The 24,641-nt window shown below is 46.1% G+C and overlaps 1 protein-coding gene across 1 annotated transcript in view; it reads right to left on the bottom strand.

The window, feature by feature from the left end:
- NIM1K (NIM1 serine/threonine protein kinase) overlaps nt 1-19,910 on the bottom strand; it is a 320,818-nt gene extending 300,908 nt beyond the window's left edge. The window contains exon 1 of the mRNA XM_069221493.1: nt 19,589-19,910. The gene's annotated coding sequence lies outside the window, so the exon portion shown is untranslated. The remainder of the gene's footprint in view (nt 1-19,588) is intronic.
- Between the last annotated feature and the right edge of the window lie 4,731 nt (nt 19,911-24,641).

The following is a 24,641-nucleotide window of genomic DNA, read 5'->3' as shown; positions in this document are numbered from 1 at the left end:
GCCTCATAACGTTGGCCTCAATCTTAGCTCCAAGAGGTTCCTGCTAACCTGTAGTTTCAAAAGGGTCATGCTCACTCTGCTTAACCTCAAGTTCTGTAGGTTCCTGAATCGCCTCTTCACCTTCAGCCCCTTAGGCTACTGCTCAAATGTGGGCCATTCATAATGCTGATCACTGAACTTCCTGGTCACTTACAGGTCCACAAAATCCATGCAGGCAGCGTTTACTCAAAGCCTCTAAATAGTCTCCAGGTTTAACTTTACTCTCTTCACAGGTATTGATTGAACTGTCACTTCACTGCATCAGAATACCTTCTGCTCAACCTCAAGTGCAGCAGTGCTGCGGGACCTCAGGCTGGTTGTCCTGTCTGAAGGGGCTGTGAGATCTACTAGTTTCTGTCCTCTGCCTCTTATAGATGGCTGCCTGCAGGTGGAAGCTTTTCAAGACTCCTTTTCAAGTCAATGAAGTCACGGAGAGTGACCAAGTGCCAGACTGATCATCTTCCCATTTGAAGGTCTGATGTAAACTACAGAAACATCTACAATATAAGTCAGATATACTAGAAAATGATGGATAAAACAGGTTACCCAGAACAGATTAATTATATTATTGAGCAAATGCATAAACCCTGAATGACATCAGTGTCTGTTGCAGAAGTTTCTATGCACATTATAGGTCACATGTTGGACTTTGGCACGGCCAACTCATCCTTACAAGAATTAAAACTGTTACCACTGAAGAGAGTACCGTCAACTAATATATGAAGGAATTAATGATTATCATTACTAAGCACCTGCTTGTCATGCGTGACACCTCTAGTTATACCCAAAAGTGTAACTGCATTAACACATATGTCCCAGAATGCAATGCTTCAGTAGTGTAACAAAAAATAGCACAGAACATGGTGAAGGATGCTAAGCCTCCAATATCTCACAGATATTCTTATACCTCAGGCCGAATAGGAACCATATGAAGAGAGGTGCCCCCCCACCATGCCACAGGAACTGCATGAACCTCCATTACACCCCTGCAGTGCTCTGTTAGGTTACAAAAATATTGACAGAATGTGACCAGCATGTCATGGAGACCCTTAGCAGCTATGAAAGAGAGTGAACCCAGATGGGTGCCCTCTTGTCATGCCTCTTGCTCTAGCTCCATCATCCTGATCAACTGGTGTTTCTTGGCAGCAATTTATGGTATGGTCAGTTATCAAGATGAGCTGTTAGAAGAATGAGGAAAATAAGTCTAGCCTAAAGAAGCTCTTCTCGCACACATAATTGGTGTGAATTTGTAAAAAAAAAAAAAAAAAAAAGGTAACACAATACAGTGCATAGCACTGTCTTCCATTACCTTTTGTCAGGTAGACGTTACATGGACCATGTATTTTGATGAAAACCCATGTTTACAAAGAATTGTAGAGATGGGTTTATGCAAAAATGGGGTGCCTATCTGAAGATGGGGTAATGAGGAGAAATATTTTTATTTCTGCTTGTTTCTTCCTCTTTGCAAATGTGCTGCATTCTGCAACTCACATGCAAGAGGAACTGGCCTCAAAGGTTAGTTTTCTCTTTCTGCTCAAACAACTTATCTGACCACAATGTTTTGTCAATAGGTAGCCACAAGTGCGACAGTACTAGGGGAGAGTAGTACTGCACCATATTTTTGAAAATATGGTGCTGTTCTGCTCTTTCCATTTCAACTAGCGCAGCAACTTCATTTGCTGTGGTGTCTTGGATGAAACATTAGTAAATACGCTCCTCAATGATTTGGTGCAGGCGTCCAGAAATTCATTTTGTCTTAAACCTTGGACAGCGTTCTGCTGCCTTTTTTTACTAGGGACACACAACAGAAACAACATATGCATACGGACAGAAAATAACTATTTGTTAAGAAAAGGCTATTTTTCAAATAATGTGGGAAACATGCATCCATAGCTCCAGCATGAGACACATGTCTGGCAGGTTACAGGGTGGCACTAGAAGATTTTGGGATTAGTGCACACCAATCATGTTATGTTAGACATTTCTAACTGTGCTCTTTGTTATCCATTAACTACAAATGTTGAAATAAAAACTATACAGGAACAGTGATTACAATAACATGAAATAAATCCATGCCTTACTACCAGTGCATCCCACAATCAGCTCCTGAAGTGAAGTGATTTTGTCTTAGGGTCTAGGGCACTGCTAGGCTGCTGGTACGATAGCAACATGCCTGAGAGGGCAGGTTTTACTGCTGTTTGCACCTGGTGTGACAGTCTTTGCTAGCGCCGCCCCCCAAAACCTTCTTCTCCAAGGATTCTCTCAGTACCACCATTCAATAGTGCCCGTTATTGCTCCATAGACCCTCTCCCATGTATATTTAATTTCTTTTATAGTGCTACTCATCCCAAAGTAGAATGTCAAGAGTGCTTTACATCATACACATATTACTCAGAAACAATGACTCATATGTGTGTATGTCAAAGTAGAGGAAATGTGACAGGCTACAAGGTGTAGGAGTTACATGCCAGTCATACTAGTAGGCATTATATGCAGGGCCCCTGGAATTGTGCAGCAAGGTTGACTAAATTATTCGGCAAGAAAAAGGCAAATTATACGTGTTGGAAAATGGGTTATTGGCAAGGGCAGATAAGTACCTACACTCAGCAATAAGCCACTAACCTCCACTTAGGTCCAATTAGGTCTCAATAAATTAAACCTAGCTCAACCCTTGGTAGCTTGGCAACATGCGACACGGCTTAACATAGAAGACAAAGCATAAAGCATTAAAATATCACAAAACAGTAAGTAAATAACACAGGAAACAGTTTAAAAATCCAAAACCAATTGATGAAACTAGGAAATATTTGTAGCTTTGAAATGACACCAAAACCAATAAAATTGGATACAGGGAACCGGAGATATGATTTTGTAAAGAATTATTGCTTTCTAGTGCTTAGAAACCAATAGCGCCAATCTGGTCATCTGGTCGCACCTCGACCGGGGCAAAGTCAAAGTTTAAGGGTGACCCCGATGGAGCCCTGCTCGGCTACAGCCCGCTGGAGGCCTCGGTCAAAAGTTTACCTTAGGACTTAATTGTTTTTCTGGGGATTTTCTTCAGCGGGACCAAGTCGCCAGTCCAATCGACCTCCTGGAACTCCTCCTCGGATATGCATCACGGTAGCCCTCGGTGGAGATAATTACCTTTGGACTTAGTCGTTTTTTCAATATGAAAATCCTTCGACCGGGGCAAACCTGAATCTTGATCTGACGTCCCTGGAGCCCTCTTCGGATACACTGCCTTGGAGGTCCCAGTCAACTTTCTACGTTCAGACTTAGTCACTTTTTCGGAGATTTTCTTCACCAGGATGAACCTGCAAGTCAGGCCGGGTCGTGGTTGAGGCAAGCCAGCTAGAGTTGCTGTGGTGGGTCGGTGCCTTTATGGAGCTTTTCCTCTAAAGTTCTCCAAACTTCTGGATCTTCTTCCAGATGTCCCTTTGAGGTTCTTTCGAGGTCCACGGCTCACCTCAAGGTTCCAGAAGCTCTGAGATGCTACATGAGGGTATGGGCTACAACTCCCAGAATGCACCTGGTGCAAACTCCAATTTGGCCACTGGACAGTTGTCAGCTGGTCAGTTTCTTCAGGAGTTGGTGCAGGGGACTCTGGTTAGCAAGTTTCCACCTGTAGCAAACAGGGAGTCCCTCCATGAATCAGTTGAAGCCAGGCAAAGTCCTTCTTGTGGTAAAGCCCAAGTGTGCAGCTGGTGCAGTCCTCCAGAGTGCAGTGTCCAGGTGGAGGTCAGGGGTCCAGCAGGGCAGTCCTTCTTCTCCTGTAATTCTTCCTGGTAGGGATCTGAGTTGTGGGTGCAGGTCTGCCTGTTTTATCCTTGCTCCTGGGGGAAAAACAGGGGGGTCCTGGTTCTCCAATCAGGTGCATGGTCCTTCCCCCTGTGATGACCACTTCCTGGGAAGCGTGGCAAAAATCAATCCCAAGGAGCAACATTCCTCAAAAATCCATCATGGCTGAAAATGATTTTTGGGGGTTACATCTGGCTGAGCCCACCCACTGGTGTGGCTAAAAGTCCTGAACACAGCCCTCTCCTAATCTATTCAAGGGGCACTTAATTGTCTGGGTTTGCAGGATGTGAGGGAGATGCTGGGTTGCTCCAAATGTCCTTCCCTGGCTTTGAAGACCAGTTTGGCAGCCCTCCTCCATCCGGCTTCCCCATCTGCTGAAGGAAGATCTCCTCCCCCAGGCACATCTCTTTGTGTTGAGCCAGGCCACTTCACACCTCATCAAGGCAGCCTGGCCAGGCTGCCAGAGGCTGACTAATCAGAGCAAAGCAGCAAAAACACTGCAGGGATGAAGTTGGCAACTTTTTAGGTAAATTTTAAAACTCTTTACCTGAACAAGTTATATTAAATCCAACAATTGTAAGTTTTGGGATTTATTATAACAATTAACTTGATAGCAAACTTGTTGTATCTGTCACTTAAGGGGACTTTATACATTAAAATAAAGTCTCCCCATTCTTGCCTATGGAGGCCATTCACTACCATGAGGGAAAAATGAATTTGGCTGTTTTACCTCACCAGGGCTTTTAAAACTATTTTTATAAGGTCCCTCTTATAGTTGGCAGCCAACCCTAGGGGCACATAGGGCACACCTTAGAGGTGACTTATATGTAAAATAAGGCTGTTTAATACTTTGGAAGTACTTTTAATTCCAAAGTCGAATTTGCATGAAACTTTAATTTAAAAGCAGCCAGTAAGGCAGGCCTGCCTTTAAAATGACACTGTGCACCTCAGCAGTGCACCTATGGGTGCAATACCTATGCTGGGGTCCCTAAACCTACATGGCATACCATATACTAGGGACTTATAGGTAGGTTAATTTTGACAATTATAATTAACCTAGTTTGCATATCCACTTTACACAGATCACTGGCCCTGGGACTGGTAAGCAGTACCCAGGGCACAGCCAAGAGTCAGTAACCACCAGTATCTGTCCAAAAAGGCAAATGAAAGATGACCAGTTAACCTTTGTGAAGTGCCTTCCAAAGTGCGCAACAATATCTTGCTACTTTTTGGTAACTTTTGATCCAGTTGAACTAGAAACAATATTTTACTAAAATCTGCAGATTGCAACAAATGATGGATTCTATGGCAAATGGTGCAAAGCAATAATTTTGCGAAAAAAATTGCAGCCGCAGAAGTGCATAATTCCAATTGCCCTGATCATACGCAGGGCCACTGGAATTATGAGATAGTGCAGCTGTGGTGATTTCCGCATAATTATAGATTTGCCGCATTTGCCATATAATCCCCCATCTGCTGCATGATCTGCAGATTTTAACAAAAAAAAATTTGTAGCTCAAACGGTTCAAAAGTTACTAAACACGCAGTTGAACAGATTGCTGTGAAGTGGAAGGCCTTTTGCAAAGGTTGAGTGGTCACCTTTCTGTTGCTTATTTATATATTTGTGTAATAAACTTGTGCTAATGGGGTACCCTCCATGCCCTGAAAGTGTTAACAAGTGTAAACAAGCATTTGCAATGCACTAGGGTCTAACATTTCTCCGAGTTACAGCTATTAGCAGTTGTAAACTCCCAACCGGATTTTTCTTTCCACATTGAAAGAAAAAAACTGCTCGATCGCGCTGCTATTAGCAGTTGTAAACTCCCAACCAGATTTTTCTTTCCACATTGAAATAAAAAAACTGCGCGATCGCGCTGCTACAGTTCACTCGTAATGAAACCTATCGCCAAAAGTTCAATTATCTACGTAACCGGCAAAAGTGCAATTAACTATGTAACATCGTCGATGTTATGCAAAGTGCTTGACTTCTGCCAAGCGAGGTTGCGCTGCGAACAAAAGATAAAAAGTAGTCCACAAACCGGACGGGAAACAGCGAGCCTCGCATGTTTTCAGTACTTGGTTGCTGCGCTCGAGGACCGGAAAAGGCATGACGTATGCATGCCTTCCACTAATGAAAGCAAGCAGATCTTAACAGGCAAGACTATGAACCAATGAAAGACAACTGACGTGATGTGAACGTGACTCTGAGCCCTTTTCTGACTCCTAAAGCGTCTCGCAAGTGAAACGCATGCGCATGCGATACAAGCTGGACCCTAAAAAGGACACAATAATGAAGTGATACTATTAGAAAATGTGCCACAATACGCCACATAATTTGCTTTTTCTTGACGCATAATTTATTCAACCCTGCTGTATAATTTGGGGCTCTCCTGCTGCATATTTCCAGTGGTTCTGATCATACGTTGAGTGCTTGGTCTGGAGAAATACAAACTCAGGGTTTAAAACATAACATAGTGGTTGCCGCTGTTCTCAATAATGCATATTTCTTATTAAACAAAGGAACCCACTGAACTATCTACATAAAAATAATTATTTATTTGCCTGTTACACTTTGTGCTTTGCAAGAGGCACACTATCCCTCTACTTTATGATGAGTCAAAACTGGGATTAGTCAAAGCACATATATCTCTCCAAGAGCTCCGTTACTCACTAGAGTTAAATTGACATTTTTATGATGGCCTGATAATTGCAGGCAGGTAAAGGGTGCAGCCGGAACCCCAAAGCACAGCACCTGCTTCAATGATACCAGCTCCTGCACAAAAATCTGAATGCCGTGTCTTGGGCCGATGCAGAAGCAGATGCAGACAAAATCACTTGTTGTTATTGCAGTCAGGCGCGGCCCGTCCTTTATGGCGGAGGGGCTACGCCCCCCCACCTTTTGCCCCTCATGAAGAGTGTCTGTCAGGCTGAACAAAGGTCAGCCTGATAGACACTCTTCATTTTCAGCTCAGACAGCCAGGAGTGAGACATGCATGATTTGCGCAGACTTCTGGCTGCCTGAGCTGAACTTTGCTGGGCTGAGGAGGTCACAGCTCCTATGGGCGTGACCTCCTCGGCTCAGCAAAGGTGCCTTGATGCCCTCCCCTGGGTGACGAGGAAAGCGTCACTGATTGACACTCACCCTGGGGGCTTCAGGTTTAAGCTCTGAAGCGCTCAGGGCGAGTGTCAATCAGTGACACTTCGTCACAGAGTCGGGTGGGGTCAGCAGTCTTACTGACCCCATCCCACTCTGTGACGAGACTGGGACTGCTGCCTTCCCTCATTGGCTGACCTGAGGTCAGCCAATGAGGGAAGGCAGCAGTCCCAACCCTCCTGGGACCTCGAGGCTGAAAGTAAGTGTGTGTGTGTGTGTGATGTTTTAAAATGAATGTTTGGTGCGTGCGTGCATGTTTTAATGTTATGAGTGTTAATGGATGTGCGTGCATGCGTGTGTGAAAGAATGAGTGTGTGATGTTTTAAAATGAATGTTTGGTGCGTGCATGTTTGAATGGTATGAGTGTTGTTAAAGAAGTGCGAGCTGGCCCCCAACAGAGAATGCTTCTCACAGGGGCGGGCATCACAGATTCCTTCAGTCCTCAGAATTTCGGACAATAGCTGTTGGTTAAAAGAATTATGACGGACAACGGACTTGACACTGAAATAATGGACAGTCTGTGAAATTTACAGATGGGTGGTCACCATAAATGTAAATGGTGAAGAACCTGTTAAAGTTACAACAAAATCAGTGGGTGTTGGTTAAGGTGTACTTAATATTGATGGGAGAGATAAATTGGTAAAGGACAAAGAGACAATAAGGGAGGACAAAACAGTTGGGACAAAGGAAGGATCTATGGGCCTCATTTACAAAGAAGTGGTGCGGCGCTGCAGCACATTTTGTAGCTCTGCACCATTTCAGAAACGCAGGGAATGTGCTGTATTTACTACAATACAGCACACCCTTGTGTTTTCCCTAGGGCTGGTGCTAAAATTAGCTGCCTAACGCCAACCTAGGCACCCTTGCACCATAGTGCAAGGGTGCCTGCGTTGCAGAGAATGATTGTTTATGTGCAGAAATGTGTCCAATATTGGTGATTAGCTAGTTCTATGTGTGCTGCAGAAGGAAGCACACATAGAAGTAAAAAATCATCATTATTTAATGATTGATTATGTGCAAGAAGGGACACCCTCCTGCACATAAACAATCAATAATGGCGATTTGCTCCTTCTATGTGTGCTGCAGAATGCAAAAACGTATTTCTCCTCGCTGTGCCACTCTAAGGCCATCCCTGAGTGTTTTTGGTGCTGTCTTAGGTTTACGATTTCTCATAAATATGGGGCATCCTCAAAATGCAGTGGGTGTTGCAGTGGAAAGCACACAGCAACACCCATTGAACGCCCCTTACACGCAAAGTGATGCATTGTCAAGGCGCTGTATTTACAAGGTGGTGTTAAAACCACAAAAATGGCTTAAAGCCACTTTGAAATTATGAGCAGGGCATTGTGCCACCGGAACTTCAGAAAAAGTGACATTCTGGGGTGCAATGCCCTTGTAAATGAGGCCGTAAGAGTGATAAGGTTATACAATGAGATTACAAGATTGATAAAGAGAAAGGTGGGGCCAACAAGGGGAATGAGAAGGAGGACACTAATCATGCAAAAATGTCACATGCTTCGGACAAAACAAAAAACAGAATTTAGAAACATGAGTATGTGGAAGTTACGCCAAAGGGACATTCAGGCTACGGAAGGTACTAAGGGAGAGGAGTGGGAATTGGCAAGGAGACCAGGGGTGGAAATCACAGTGGATAACTGCACATCAGCGTTTTTAATTTACACAAGTATTTACTACAAGAAGCATTGTGACAGGGCAGTGGATTTATTCAAATATATGGACATAATTCGCAAAACTCAGAGGTGCTTTGGGGATATGCTTGGTTGCGATATGATGAAGAATTGGCCCAGGACTGGGGTGTCATCACTTGGCAGGGTAGATTCACAGACGGCAGAGTCCAAGAGCAGATGCAAGTTTGTTAAAATCCTGTTATGTCATTGAGACTACAGATCAGGAGGCCAGCCAACTAGCCCTTGGTGTCACTCTAGGCTCTGGGGTTCAAGAGATGCAGGTGCACTCCTCACCCAGGCAAGAGAATAGCAAGTCAGTACAGCAAAGCAGGAATCCAGCAGAGTGCAGCCCAACAGAGTGGCAGTACTTCATCAGCACAGCAGCCCTTCTTCCTGGCAGAGTATCCACAGGTCCAGAAGTGTGCTGAAGTGGTAGTGCCTGAGGTCCATCTTTTATATCATGGTGCCCTGGTGCTGGAAGGTGGGAGAAGCTTCTAGACATTGTCTTTGAAGTGCAAGGAATTGCATGCCTCCCCTGCCCTGCGCAAATCCGACTGAAGTGACAATGTGTGTGGACAGGACACAGACTATTCAGGTATAAGGGAGGCTGTGCCTAGCTCCTCCTTCCCACCGTGCCTGTGATGGCCCATCCAGTCACACCTAAGCTCCCATTGTATGCGGATGTCTAGGATAAACATAGAAGTCCCAACTGCCAACTACACCCAGTCATGTGACCAGAGACAGGCTTCATGCATCAGATATCTAAGGCAAGAAAATGCCAGCTTTCTAAAGGTGGCATTTTCAGAATTGCAATGTAAAATTCTACTTTACCGCAAGTTAGGATTTTAAATTGTGATTCCAGAGACACCAAATGTGAACCAATTATCTCTTCCCACTTGGAAATTACACTTATAAAATGTAAGAAGGCAACTCTAATGGTATCCTATGTGAGAGAAAGGCCTTGCAGTAGTGAAAAACAAATTTGAGTTTTTCACTACCAGAGCGCGTAAAACTGAAAACTATGTACCCTACTTTTTTAAATACATTGCACCCTGCCATATGGGCTGTCCAGAGTCTTCCATAGGGGGGGACTTATATTTGTTAAAAAGGAAGGTTTGGGCCTGGAAAAATGCAAGGTTTGGTTAACTGGCAAAAGGCAAGGGATTTGAGAGTTTTGTGATTGGTGAGGCATTTTATGTTGAGGTGTCTTCAGTGGGATATTTCTTTCAGAGCAAAGCATATCTCATTCGCAGTGGCAGACACTTTCAAGCTCGGTGAGCAGAACAAAAGACAGATTTGCCATGTCTATCTGGGCATGGGGGAATAAGGGTTGTGGAATTGTCTATTTACAAGCATGGCATTAATTAAAAAAATATTCCTGCACTATCTATGGGAGCAAAGGTTGTGAAGTTGAGCAAGAGAAGGAGTTTATGGATTTTGTATTAAGTTTGATTGATAGAAACCTGTAACAGACTACTATAGCAGGAAAAGTGGCAGGAATATGGTTTTACAGGAAGTAATACTGTGGCTATGATCCAGTCAGGGAAGATTTAATAAGGAGGGTTTTATGTGTTTGGGGTAAGAAAGATTGAAGTTGCGCAAACCAGTCTCTATACAGATCTTGGAAAAAGCAATACAATTATTACAGCTTTTTGTTGCAATAATTTCGAAGATGAGATTTTTAGCTTTGGGTGATCCTTGGTGCTTTCAAAGTGTCCGAGTTATTTAGCACAAGAGCAGTTAGGAAGATTGAATATGATGATGTTTTTTTCTGGAAGGTGGTAGGTTGAGAATATGGCTGCCTGCATCCAAAACGGACTGAAAAGGAAGAGGTAGTTGGATGTGGTTGGGGTCTAGAGGTAGGGAACAGATTTGTTCCATTACGGAGTGGCAGAAATTCCTCCATTAGACAGGTAAGAGAGCTATTTTTTGTCATGAAAATGGTTCACAGGTTACACCGTCAAATATTCTGGCAGTTACATGGTTGGCTCTGAACAAGTTTGGTTTAAGAGTTGAGTTTTTTGGTACTCATTTTTTCAGAATAGGGTCAGAGATGGGGTTTGTCATGGAAGGACATCAAGAGAATTGGGAGATGGAGCTCTAGGTATGTGAGAGATACAACAAGGAGTAAAACAACTAGTAATGATGCTGTTTTTCAGGCTGACAATATTTAGCTATTATTCTTAACATTTTATTTTCTGTATTTCAGGTTGCTTTCGGTGACCTGACATTGGAAAAGCAGTTACTTGGTTTGTAGGATATTCATTTGTGAAATGGGCAGCACAGTATGCAGATCAGAAAATTAATGGTTGATCACTAGGACTTTCAAGTAGCAGACATAAAATGTTATGGTGGGGAAAGAGTGTTATGAGATGGGGAATCTTATTGCCTCTACTGGTAGAATGTTTTTACAATAGGGGTGCCCAGACATGTTACTTATATGTTTAGGAGAAAATGTTCGTGTCCAGCTGTCAGGTTTGATCAATCAATCAATCAATCAATCAATTTGTAAAGCACGCTACATACCCGTGAGGGTTTCAGGGCGCGGGGGGGTGCTGCTACTGTTCGAAGAGCCAAGTCTTAAGTAGTTTTCTGAAGGAAAGAAGGTCCTGGGTCTGTCGTAGATCCGGCGGGAGGGCGTTCCAGGTCTTGGTGGCGAGGTACGAGAAAGATCTGCCGCCGGAAGATTTGCGTTGGATGCGGGGGACGGAGGCGAGGGCGAGGTTAGCGGAGCGGAGATTCCTGGTGGGGGTATAGAAGCTGAGTCTGTTGTTCAGGTATGATGGTCTGGTGTTGTGGAGTGCCTTGTGTGCGTGGGTGAGGAGCTTGAAGGTGATTCTCTTGTTGACGGGGAGCCAGTGAAGGTCTCAGGTGGGGGGTGATGTGGCAGTGGCGAGGGATGTTGAGGATGAGTCGGGCGGAGGCGTTTTGGATGCTTTGGAGGCGTTGGAGGAGTTTGGATGAGATACCGGTGTAGAGGACGTTGCCGTAGTCGAGTCTGCTGCTGACATGGGCCTGGGTTACTGTTTTTTTTGTTTCTGTTGGGATCCATTTGTAAACTCTGCAAAGCATGCGGAGGGTGTTGTAGCAGGAGGAGGAGATGACGCTGACCTGCTTTGACATGGAGAGTGAGGAGTCGAGGTTGAAGCCGAGGTTTCGTGCGCTGTTGGTGGGTGTCGGTGGGGCAACCCAGCGTGGACGGCCACCATGAGTTGTCCCAGGTGGAGGGGGTGCGCCCAAGGATGAGCACCTCTGTTTTGTCTGAGTTCAGTTTTACCCGGCTGTCTCTCATCCAGACGGCGATGGCTTTTAGTCCCTCGTGGAGGCTGGTTTTGGCAGTGTGCAGGTCCTTGGCAAGGGAGAGGATGAGTTGGGTGTCGTTGGCACAGGAGATGATGTTGAGGTTGTGCTGACGGGCCACTTGTGCGAGGGGGGCCATGTAGATGTTGAACAGCGTCGGGCTGAGGGATGAACCCTGGGGTACGCCGCAGATGATGTTGAAGGCTTTGTATTGGTACGGGGGAGGTGGACTCTTTGGGTTCTGCCGGCGAGGAAGGATGCGGTCTATTCGAGGGCCTGGTCCTGGATTCCTGCTGCGTGGAGGTGGGATTTTAGGGTGTGGTGACATATGGTGTCAAAGGCGGCTGATAGGTCTAGGAGGATGAGGGCTGATGTTTCTCCATTGTCGAGGTGGCTTCTGATGTCGTCTGTGGCGGCGAGGAGGGCGGTTTCGGTGCTGTGGTTGCGTCTGAAGCCGGACTGGGAGGGGTCGAGGATGTTGTTGTCTTCAAGGTACCGAGTGAGCTGAGTGTTGACGATTTTCTCAATGACCTTCGCCGGGAAAGGGAGCAGAGAGATGGGCCGGATATTTTTCAGGTCCTTGGGGTCCACCTTTGGTTTCTTGGGAAGGGTGTTGATTTCGGCGTGTTTCCAGCTGTCCGGGAATCTTGCAGTTTCGAAGGAGATGTTGATGGCTTTCCGTAGGTGTGGTGCGATGGCTGTGTCTGCTTTGTTGAAGATGTGGTGTGGGCAGGGGTCTGATGGTGATCCGGAGTGGATGGAGTTCATGGTCTTGCGGGTTTCGTCGTCGCTGATATTGGTCCAGGAGGTCAGTCGGCTGGAGCGGGTGGAGTTCGTGGTGGGTGGGGTAGGAGAGTCCAGACTGTGAGGGGAGTTGAAGCTGTCATGGATGTCTGTGATTTTTTGGTGGAAGGTGGTTGCTAGGGCGTCGCATAGTTCTTGGGAGGGGGTGATGTCATTGACGGTGGCGTTTGGATTGGAGAGTTCTTTTACGATGCTGAAAAGTTCTTTGCAGTCGTGGGCGTTGTTTTCTAGGCGGGTTTTGAAGGAGGATCTTTTTGCTAGCCTGATGAGTTGGTGGTGTTTGCATGTGGCATCCTTGAGTGCCGTGTGGTTGTCTGGAGTGCGTTCGAGTAGCCATATTTGCTTGAGTTTTCGGCAGTGGCGTTTGGGGGCTTGGAGGTCGTCGGTGAACCAGGTGGCTTTTTTGTTGATGTGGTTGTTGGAGGGTTTTCTGAGTGGAGCCAGGCGGTCGGCGCAGTCGTTGATCCATAGCTTGAGGTTGTGTGCCACAATGTCAGGGTCGGTGGGGTTGACGGGCGGTTTCTGGGCTAGGGCGTTGGTTAGTTGAAATTCAGTGACTTTGCCCCATCAGCGGTGTGGTGGTTGTTCGGTGAGGTGGTGTTCTGTCTGTTTCTTGAAGGTGAAGTGGATGCAGTGGTGGTCGGTCCAGTAGAGTTCGGAGGTATGGTTGAAGGTGACGTGGTTGCTTGTGGAGAAGATGGGGTCATGGGTGTGACCAGCTGTGTGGATGGGTGTGTTGACGAGCTGTGTGAAGCCGAGGTTGGCGAGGTTTTCGGTCAGGGTGGTGGAGTTGGTGTCATTGTTGTTTTCGAGGTGAAAGTTCAGGTCCCTGAGGAGGATGTAGTCCGTGGAGGCGAGTGCGTGGGTGCTGGCCAGGTCTGCGATGGCGTTGCTGAAAGGTACCCTGGGTCCTGGGGGACTATAGATGAGTGTTCCTCTGAGCGTGGTGTTGGGGTCGGTGCGGACTTGGAAGTGAAGGAGTTCGGCGGCGCTGAAGGAGTCATCCAGGGTGGTTTTGACTTTGAGGGTGGCTTTGTGGGCGATGGCTATGCCTCCTCCGGTTCTGTTGGTGCGGTCTCGACGAGCGACTTTGTATCCGTTCGGGATGGCTATGGCGATGTCGGGTGCTGAGGAGTCGTTCCACCAAGTTTCAGTTAGAAAGGTTACGTCCAGGGAGGTGGAGTCGAGCAGGTCCCAGACTTCGATGGCGTGCTTGCGTACTGAGCGGGTGTTGAGGAGTATGCAACGGAGGTGGTTGGTCTTGATCCTGGGAGGTTTGTGGGCTCTGTTGCAGGTGAAGCAGCAGTTGTGGCAGGAGAAGGGTCCGTGCGTGCTCTTTGGAGAGGCCTGGAAGCAGGTGGTGTCTCGGCTGGTGTTGAGTGCGCGGAGGGTGTCGGCGTTATAGCGAATGCTGACGGGGCGGCTGTTGCCGGGGCCAGGGGTTATGGCACCGGGCACGGTCCAGGCACGGATGGGCGTAGACGGGCTTGCCTTTGGCGCGCCTTCGGCGCGGCCGCGCCGCGGCTGCCATAAGAGGAGGGGAGGGTGGGAGTGGCAGCTGGGAGGAGGAACGGCTTGTCGAATGGGAAGGCTGGGGGGGTGGGGCTGCAGGGGACGCAGCGGCGGGAAAAGAGGCAAGGAAAAAAGGCAATCTAAAACGGGGGGGAGGGGCCGCAGGGGACGCAGCGGCGGGAAAAGAGGCAAGGAAAAAAGGCAATCTAAAACGGGGGAGGCGGGAGGGGCCGCAGGGGACGCAGCGGCGGGAAAAGAGGCAAGGAAAAAAGGCAATCTAAAACAGGGGGGAGGCGGGAGGGGCCGCAGGGGACGCAGCGGCGGGGAAAAGGAAGAAAAAATAAGGAGTGGAGGTGGTGCGGAGCAGGGAACGACCTGCCTGCAAAAGCAGGGTCAAAGGTTGCTCCCTGTTACCGCGCTGCGTCTGCCATAAGAGGAGGGGAGGGTGGGAGCGGCAGCTGGGAGGAGGGAGGGCTTGTCGAATGGGAAGGCTGGGGGGGGGTCCCACAGGGGACGCAGCGGCAGGAAAAGAGGCAAGGAAAAAAGGCAATCTAAAACGGGGGGAGGCAGGAGGGGCCGCAGGGGACGCAGCGGTGGGAAAAGTGGCAAGGAAAAAAGGCAATCTAAAACGGGAGGGGAGGCGGGAGGGGCTTCACGGGATGCAGCGGTGGGGAAAAGGAAGAAAAAAAAAGGAGTGGAGGTGGCGCGGATGGCGGAGCGGGGAGCGAACTACCTACAGAAACAGGCATTGACATTGCTACAGCAAATGAAAGAGGATTTGTTGTTAATCAAAACTGTATGGTCAGGCATTAGCATTATATGGACCTAGTTTGTGCCAAGAAAATATTGATAGGGAGCATTAAAACACATTGCTATGAATAAGGCTTCGAGGAAGTTGAATAGAGTCGTGAGGGATATGGTGCAGCAAAGACAAGTTATCAAGAGTATCAAAGGTCATATCTTGGGCCAGGAAAATGCCTTTTTCTGGGTTTTCCTGGGTGGCTGTAGTTTTGGGCAGATGGAGGGTCAGGTCATGTACACCCCTCTGGAAGGTGGGGACAGAGAATGATGAGGAGAAGAGTAGGTTGAGGATGTGGACCAAGAGAAAGTGGATTTCACCTGGGGACTATTTGTAAAGGGTGAGAGAGATTGTGAATGCAAGGGAAGGGCTGTGAATGGGAGATATAAGGAATGAGGTTGCGGGGCAGGGGGATTTGTGTTGGCTAAGGTTTTTTTTCTTTATTGCGTTTTCAAAATTAGATGATACACAACATCGATGCATCAGGCAAAATGCATATGGAGCATGTGACAAAAATCACAACAAACGTTAAGACCGGGTAAGTAGCGACCTCGATCCCATTAGCGATGTTGCATACTATACATTCCAAACAAGCAAAGTATAAACAAGCGAGGGGCGAATATCCCAATAATGCATGCCACCATCAGCATCAAGAGGCAAAGGCATGAGAAGAGATAGCTAGAGAAGAGGAAGAAAGAGAAACAGGAACAGAAGAGAAAGTCCTTGCAGCTGTCATCACTGAGCCGGACAAATCGAGTGTGCTCTCAGCAGAACAAAAGGAGAGAGAAGGAAGGGAAAGGAGGAGGGGGTAACGAGCGCGGGCAGCTCTAAACACTAGTTGCCATCTCATTCCTCTGCTGCTCACTTGCAAAGAAGGTCTGCAGAGGGGACCACACATCCCTGGGTCAGGAGTTAAACAGCATCAATTCCCAATATATAGTTAACTGCTCCTGGCAGTACGCAGCATCTCGCATCCAGTCCTGGCGGCGAGGCTCCTGCCCTCTACCCCAGCACATTGCCACTCTGCGCTTTGCCAACACCAGAAGCAGCCCCACTAATATCCTGCGCTCAGAGGGAATCTCTTGAACGTAACCCAGCAAAGCAAGTTTAGGGGACCTCGGCAACTGAAGCCTGACCATCACCTCCAGTCCGTGCTTTAAATGGAAAAATAGAAGTGCAGGTACTCTGTAATAGAGTACCTGCTTGTTTCTCAGAAGTGCCGGTACTCTCCAATTAAAAGTATTAAATTTTTCTTGAGATAAGCCGGTACTCTCCCTCTCAAAATAAAAAAGTGCCGGTACTCAGTACCGGAGAGTACCGGCCCATTTAAAGCACTGCCTCCAGTGCACTCAACACCTCCATCCAGAAGTCCTGCAATGCCCCACAACCCCACTTGCAGGAAATCTGCCCCTGGCGCCGTGCAAAGATCGCAGCTGTCATCGGACCGCGCGCCCATCTTCTTAAGGCAAAGCGGCGTATAGTAAAAATGGTGCAGAAATATAAAATACAATAAACGGAGCCTATAATTGGGGGATAGCTCTCGCATGTGCGCAAAGCAATACTGCCACGTCTCATCCGACAGGGCCTCCCCGAGGTCCTCCTCTCATTTTCTTGCGCCCTAGACGGCGCCACCGCAGTCGTCTGCATACACACATATAAACTTGTGATAAGGCCACGGGGTGAAGACCGATAAAGAAGCTCCAAGGCGCGGCTCGCCAGAGGCGCCGCAGGGAAACCAGGGTACCGGGAACGCAGGCATTCCCTGATTTGTGTTGGCTAAGGTTAACATTTTTAGTTTAAGGGAGGGGGGATGTTAGGACTTTTTAGGCGTTATTGAGGACTGTTTATTGATGTAATCTTTGTAACAATAAATTGATGAATACAAGCCTCTCCTAAAAAAGTGGCCTTTCCTGCTATGCAAACTTGTGGTTGGATTTATTGCATGATAAGGGTGCCTGGGCAGGAGCATCCTCAGGGTGTCTTCGTGCAATTGGCACAGACCACTAGTTTGAGAAAAGGATTAGGTGGAGGTGGATGGGGTCGGGGCTAGCTAGAAAAGGATAAATAGGGGTAGTATTCAGGGAGCAGTATTACATTTTGGCCAATGGGTAGACAGGTTTAGTTGACGTGACATGTTATGATTAAACATTATGTCAGTGGAAGTTTTGGGGCCTTTCAGTAATAATGTCTAAGGTTTTAGGAAAATGTTTTTGCCACAATAAGGAAGGTTTTGTACATTTTTCATTGGGCAGTAATTTTGGGCGGCTGGAGATTTAGGGGTGGGCGTATCCACGCCTGTGTGTGGGAGGGACGGAGAATTACAGGGAGAACAGTAGGTTGAGGATGTGGACCAAGGGAAAGTGGATTTCCTGTGGGGCGAATCACTGAGATTTAGAGAGAGTGAGAGAGATTGGGACTGTTTACATGCCAATAGACCCGAATTCACTGTATTTCCTTCAATAGAAGTCAATTGGAGAAATACATTCTCCCAGTTATGTTTTTTTAAATCTCCGTCTTTCCTGTTCTAAAATGTTGGCATGTATGGGAATGCAAGGGAAGGGCTGAAAATGGGGGGGGGGGGGGGGGGGGGGGGGCGCAGGGGGGGGTACAAAAAATGAGGTTGTGGGGCAGGAGAAGTTGTGCTGGCAAAGGGTAACATTTTCAGTTTGAATGAGTGGTGAGTTTCAGCGTTTTTATGTCTTAGTGAAGTCCGTTTATTGTTGTATTCTTTATAACCATGAATTAATGAACACAAGCCTGTCCTAATAAAGTGGCCTTTCTTGCTATGGAAACTTGTGGTCGAATTTATTGCACAATTTTAAAATGGGTTATAATTACTGCACCCCTGATATTTTCCACAGACGTTTTATGGATTTATTTATCAGGGGGAAAAGACCCGGAGAAGGAAACACATGCAAAATTTGGTATGGTAGATAATGATTCCATGCGTTACTCTTTATTTCAAGGTGAGAAACATGGTATTTGCCCCAACCATGCAATTACCTCAACCTCCGTGAGAGGGATTTACCGTTGATGAAAATTCCTCACCTCCTTCCAGCCACTCATAATCGGGGCAATAGCTATACTGTACATACCCCTTACACATACAAGACATGTGTACAATTTCAGCAGTCTAAACTATAAACAAAGTATCCCGTAACACACAACCAAAGCACAAATCATACATAGTGCCACAGAAAACACAGTGAAAGATCCGGTTATCTCCATTTAGCAATCCTATAAGACCAGGTGGCTGTTCAGTTTTACCTGAGTCTGCTGGTACTTAAGGGGCATTCGGGTGCGTCATAGGGAAACTGATTGAGACTGTTATAAAATGGGAATGAAAGGCCTGGAGATTTCCCCAAGCGCCTGAGCAGCTCCCAGTGCGCCTCTTGCACAGAAGAGATTCCTTCTGTCTTACAACTGCAAACATTACAGAAACACAGCGCTTCCTTGCCGCACTAGGGGTCTCATTTACAAGGTCCGTGGGGCATTGCTGTCCTCTCCCCCTGAGCTGCCGCTCAAACTGCTCCCATGTGCAAGGGTGCCTGCATTGGAGAGATGATTTGTGCAGGAAGGGACACCTTCTTGCACAAAAACAATCACAAGAAGTGCTTTCCTCTTCTTATGTGTGCTGCAAAACAGGTAGCACATATAGAAAGAGGAAAAAAACGGGTAGAAATAAAGATATTTCTCCCCATAGCATCACTCTTGTGTCGCCCCTGAGGTGGCATAGCAATCTGACACATTCCCAGACTTGTAAATCTGGGGATGTGTCACACTCCTTTGGGTTCCATGGGGTTTGCTTGGCAGTGTTATGCTTGAAAAGGGTCTGTATTTACAAGACCATGAAAACTATGCAGGGTGGCTTTGCGTGGCCTTGTGAAATATGGCCTTGTAAATATGGGCTGGCACACACGGCCACTGGAGCAAAAAAATGGACCTCCAGTGGCGCAGTGTGCCTCCAGGGCCTCGTAAATGAGACCCTAAGAGCACAGATATGAATGTTGCAGCAAGTGCACTCTCCCCAGGCTCCTAAATATGGCTAACTATACCGACTTTTCTTGCTTGCAGACGACCCATGGCACCCTTAGCACAACACTGCTCCGCACACAACAGCTCTCGAGCTGCTAACAGCTCCCATTAGGCTCGAGCCCTTTATGTGGCATCCATATTAAGTGCAGTGCCATCAATATGTTTTTGCAGGAGAAGGAGGGGGGGGGGGGCTCGTAGAACTGTACAGGTGTTCCATAGAGTTATATATCGAACACAAAAACAATAATTTGGCCAAACGTCATCAGACTAGTGAGTTGGGAAACAATGATCAAGGACCATTGAGACTTCAGAAAACAACTCACGCAAGGGTGTAGAATGTAATTCTGACGACAAGGCAATAAACACATTCACTGAAATTTCGCAGGCAGAGGCACCTCAAACTCAGAACATCATACCCCCAGCCACGCATGCCTACTTAGAGCCCCTCTCCCTCCTTACCAGCTATCCCCGCTGGCTCTGTCTTCTGGTTCCGGGCTTCAGTGGGCTGAAGAAAAGCTGGCCCCTGTGGCCCCGGGCCTTATGTAGGCTGTCGGTCTTCCCATCTTTCCGTGGCAGCGACCCTGGCCGCTCGTAGTGCTTTTAATAGAGCTTAATGACATCGAATCAGCCAAGATTCGGGCGTTCGCTGGATGACGGCGGCAGAGCGGGAAGCCCGACTTTAGGACAAGATGATGCCCCTCCTGTTTGGGCAAATCAGCTTCGAGCGAGTGGAGATGCTGTCTGGCTAGGCCTCCTCGTTAAAGTGTTTGCTTGTTTCTATGGCAGCGGGCAGGAACCTACCCCTTTTAGAGAAGCTGCAGGGGCCGTGAATGAAAAGATAAACACTGCAACGCTAGCAGCGAATTTTCCACAGCTGTGAGCTGGACTAACTAACATATTTTTGAAGAGCTCCACAGAACATAAACGAGCACGTTTTTAGGAGAAAAGGGAGAAAAAAAGAGAACGGGCCCTGCACCTAAGGTCTGTCAGCGTTGTTGTGTTTTATATTACATATATATATATATATGTATTCACTGAAAAAATAACGAAGGATACAGGGACATTATAGGGACATTATAGTTAGAAAATAGAATAAAAAAAACTCATAGAAATTCACTTACAAAATCAAAGGTTACAGGGACGTTATAGTTAGGGTCCGAATTTACTTGCACAAAGCCAGAGAAATTCAGCAGTTATATAGTTATTTCAAGTAACTGAGAGAGCGTAGCTTATTTAATCTATATTAACATGAAATGTTTATGAACTAATGTGTGATAATGCAGCTTAGAAATTGTATTAATGTATTTTGCTTAAACGTGCACTTGAAATGTGACCACGGGGAGTGGTCGCCATTATATACGGGAACTAATAGAAACGACTAATGTTGATAAAATATGATATTAAAGTGTGGTTTTGTACTAATTATTAATGATTATGTTATTACAGTAATGAGACATTAATGGAAATCCAAATTTGTATATAGCTGGCCAGTCCCACTTCGTGAATAATGACGATCTCATGCAAGGAAATGCAGAGCTTTGATTGGCTGCCTACACTTCAAACACAAAAAAGGTAAAAAAATAAGACAAGAGGCCAGGGTAGAATCACCCTAACCACTTAGATCTGGTGCTGAGGTCACAGAGGGATGTCGCAAATTAGCTGGAAATATTTTTTTAAGACATGTGGGCTGTCTTTCTTGTTTTTAAGAAGCCCTGGGTGGGCCAGGTCCCAGAGGCATTGACATTTTGAATGCAAGGGTCAGCCTGGATCCGCCCCCCCCCCGGGGACTGCTACTTCCCAGGGGCATCTAAGTAGGTGAATGCAGGGGGGGCGGTCCCCCACAGCCCCCGTGGACTGCCACCTCCCCATGGCTACAATAAAAGAATTAAGCGGTTCCGTTGCGACCCCGAGCCTCGGGCACCACCACCTCACTGGGCCTAGATTACATTGGAGGAGGGCCGCGTGACCTCCCTCCTGGAGCCAATAATGGCCCTGGGGACCGCTGGTACTGCCCCCTCCCCGAGGCACAATTTAAATAACTAACAGGGTCCGTTACGGACCTCTGCCCCCGGGGACCATCACCTCCCCAGGGCTATTTAATTGGAGGTGGGCTGCACGGCCCCCCTCATGGGGCCTATAATGGCCCTGGGGACCCCTATCCCCCAGGGCCAGCTCCTGCTATGTCATGGGGTGCCAACCCCTGGGACATAGCTGTTTGTTTTTGCTTGGTGGAAGCTAACAGCTACCACCAAGCAAAAGCAAACAAAGTCCACTTTCGACAGCGGGTGCTGCAGGGAAACAGATGAAAATATTTCTCCCGCTTGTGGGAACAATGCCGGCTCTCGCAGGACACGGGGAGCCGGCTAGGACTGCGGGGGTCTTCAGGTACCCCCCACGGTTCTGTCACTCTCACTCTCTCTCAAGATGTTTGGTTCGAATATTATAGTGATATTTTGAAACACTGCAAACCAAAGTCACTTCTGGCATAATGCTCAAGGTCTTGTGCTGTCACTCAGTAGGCTGAAGGTTCAAATCCTAGTATTGCTTGGCAGTGTGTTTGTTTATTTACTAGTGTTTTGACTGTTAAACCTTCCTAGTGATGGAACAGTCACGTTTTTTTCCAGTCACATGTGGGTAGATGGTCATAGATATATCTGGAAGCATCACAGTAAGGAGTCACCAATGGTCTAAAGGTTAAGGTCACAGACCCTCACAACGAAAGTTAAGGGTTCTACTCCAGGTGTGCCCATTGTCATTTTCCTTCTTTAATCTCTTTTAAACTGAAAAAGCTTAGGGTTCATACTAAAAGGTGATTTCACTCTTTTTAATTGACAAATACATTTTTATTTTCATTCATCAAAGCCTAAAAAACTCTTTATCTCTCTCTCTCACTCTCTCTCTCTTCTCCCACTCACACACCCACTCGGACCCTTACACACCCACTCACAGACCCACTCAGACCCTCATGCATTCACTCACATCCGTACTTAGACCCTCATGTGCCCACTCACAGACTCACTGAAACACTGACGAACCCACTCACAGACCCACACAGACACTGAAGCACCCAGTCACAGACCCACTAAGACACTGATGCACCCACTCTCACACTCAGACAGACACTCTCACAGCCACTCACACCCAGATACACCCTGTCGCTCCTATTCTCACACCCAGAAAGACAGGGCGCGGCCACGTCTCGTCACCCACGACCAAAGGCCGTTTGCAGCGTGGATTTGGGTGGTTATAGGGGTTGGTCGCAGGCCAGCCCTGCAGCCGACCCTGCTGCACATGGCTGGGTGGTTATAGGGGTGGCCACAGGCCAGGCCCTGCGGCCTACTGCCACCGTGCATATTCGAAGACTGTGCATGGCGGTGGTTGGATTAACATATAGTAATGAAAATGACTACACATTATAAAAAATACAAAAAATCACTGAAAAACAAAGGTTATAGGGACGTTATAGTTAGGAAATAGAATTAAAAAACAAAAAAACATGGAAATTCACTCAAAACACCAAAGGGATGTTATAGCTAGGCTCACATTTTAAACATACAAAACCATAGAAATTCACCTGTTATAGTTAGAATTATTTCAAGTAACTATAACTTGTGCCTTACGGTAACTATAACTTGCACCCTTGCCATGCACTGCTAATTACCCCAGATATTTAGCACTCATGACAACTTTTATACCATCATTAACAGTCAAATTTTCGCAGTCAAATTTTTCAATCAAAAACTGTGCATGGCGGGGGCGCGAGTTAGTTACCTTAGGGCACGAGGTGTACTTGAAAGAACTCCAACTATGACTGCAGAATTTATGTGGTTTTGTAAGAGTAAGTTCAGAACCTAAATATAACATCCCTGTAACCTTTGTTCTTTTCAGTGAATTTCTAAGTTTAAAAAAAATTCTATTTCCTAACTATAACGTCCCTGTAACCTTTGTTCTTTTCAATGTATATATGTGTGTGTTCGTGTATATATATATATATATGTATATATACATATATACATATATATATATATATATATATTTATACCTATATACCTATACATACACATATATATTACCTACTGGCAGTTGCCACTAGGTAGTTATAGTTAAGACCATTTTTCCATATACAGAGCGTTTTTTTATTTTGCCAATAATTTTGGCGCCGTTTGATGAGTCTTCATGACATTTTCAAACTTATAAATCAGTCAGTTCAGCTACTGTGTTGAAAGTTTCAGGTCATCCACCAAGAGGGGGTTGAGAAAAAGTGGGGGTCCCAAACCACTTTTTCCCCGTTTTACATTAATGGAATTCAACCTCACACGTTTGGTGGGAAACAAGTGTGAATGCAATCTTCATAACATCGGTCCAACTGTTACAGTTCTTGAGGATTAAAGTGATAAGTCCTGGAATCTAATCCTCCAGAGAGTCTCATTCTCCCGCTGATAGGTTAGTGACTCGCGATATTTAAGAAAATCGCCTAGAATTACTGCGACTTCTGCTGTTTTTTGGCCCACATTTGGAACATCCTACAAGAGTCCGAAAACATTACACAGTTTATTGCACAGCACGTGAAAGAGGTCCTTAGTAATTTGATGAACTGTCAGTGCACTTATTTTCAAACCAATCCAGTGACATTAACATTCTAAATAGAATACTATAGTGTGACAAAGGACTTACCTTTCTAAAATTAGCCACCAGCAATTCATCACTAATGTATGTGTTTGTTCTGTCCCTATTCAAGGCACTACTGAACTGTTCTGATGTATTAAGTATATGTGGTGCAGATAGTATTATTGAGAATATATGTCCTGAATGTATGGCCTTTGAGTGCATATTTTGGCTGGGCAGTACTCTTCTCCTAAACTTCCTCGGCGACGTCACTTGATTGGGATTGTAAAACGATTATTCAAGGTCAGTTAGTCCCCTTAGCGTCCAATTGACTGTGTATTGGTTTTTGAGGCGCTGTTACACTGACTCATAGTCAGTTAGACGCACAGCACAGTGAAGATACAGGCTTCCAGGGAGCCCAGCAAAGGGGACAAGCTCCCGGAGACTGTTTTCTGTCGAAGCTTTCATCTTGCTGCATAGATAGCCTCCTGAAGGAAATAGTTCTCCTTTTGAATTATCCAGTCATTCCTAGGAGATGGACAAACTGAAATGGAGATGAGGTTGACGTGGTTTAATGGCTGTGACTTTGAAAAAGAAAAGCCATATTTATTGTCTTGAAGCTATGCAGGCACTTTTGATGCAAATAAGCCTTTATTATTGTGAACGCTGAATTTATTAGTAGTAAATTTTATATATTATGGGTTAAGAATTTGACTAATGTACAAAATAATGTGCGACTTAGAAAATGTGCCCACTTGAGTGGCCGTCATAAATATGCAATGCTTTTATAAAATTAATAATAATATTAATTGAAGTGCCTGCATTAAGAAAACTTGCAGTAGTGTGTCATATTAGTGATTTTACATTATGTATTTGCTTATTAACTATAGCCTTTAAGTTAGCAAGG

The sequence above is a fragment of the Pleurodeles waltl genome, chromosome 1_1, assembly GCF_031143425.1.
Source record: "Pleurodeles waltl isolate 20211129_DDA chromosome 1_1, aPleWal1.hap1.20221129, whole genome shotgun sequence".
Lineage (NCBI taxonomy): Eukaryota > Metazoa > Chordata > Amphibia > Caudata > Salamandridae > Pleurodeles > Pleurodeles waltl.
The sequence above is the reverse complement of the archived record's forward strand: the minus strand, read 5'-3'. Positions and strand labels throughout refer to the sequence as shown.